Source organism: Anarhichas minor, unplaced genomic scaffold, assembly GCF_050575085.1.
Source record: "Anarhichas minor isolate MPS153535 unplaced genomic scaffold, ASM5057508v1 ptg000025l, whole genome shotgun sequence".
NCBI lineage: Eukaryota > Metazoa > Chordata > Actinopteri > Perciformes > Anarhichadidae > Anarhichas > Anarhichas minor.
Genome location: NW_027466471.1, coordinates 6140347 through 6140730, shown reverse-complemented (window position 1 = coordinate 6140730; position 384 = coordinate 6140347).

Below are 384 nucleotides of genomic sequence, written 5' to 3'. Positions count from 1 at the left end.
TTATTATCACTCACCAATTCCATGCCGAAATGAGTGTGCAGGAAGTGTGTGTGTGTGTGTGTGTGTGTGGCCCAAGGTCATGGTAAACATACTACATCACTACCTTCAGGCTAAAGTGATAATCCCTGGATAAATAATAGATGGAGTATATAAATCTATTAGCCCAAACAAGCCCGATAAAGACATTTATCCCTCTGAGAGGGGGATTACCAAGCTAAGACCCGTGTGTGTGTGCGTGTGTGTGTGTGTGTGTGTGCGCCTGTGCCTGTCTTTCACCACAACTGTGACAGCAGAGATAAAGCACAGACACTATGAATCCATTTTTAATAACACATTTACGTCACCCAAAACATGCCTACTAACCTTCCATCTTTAATATCACTT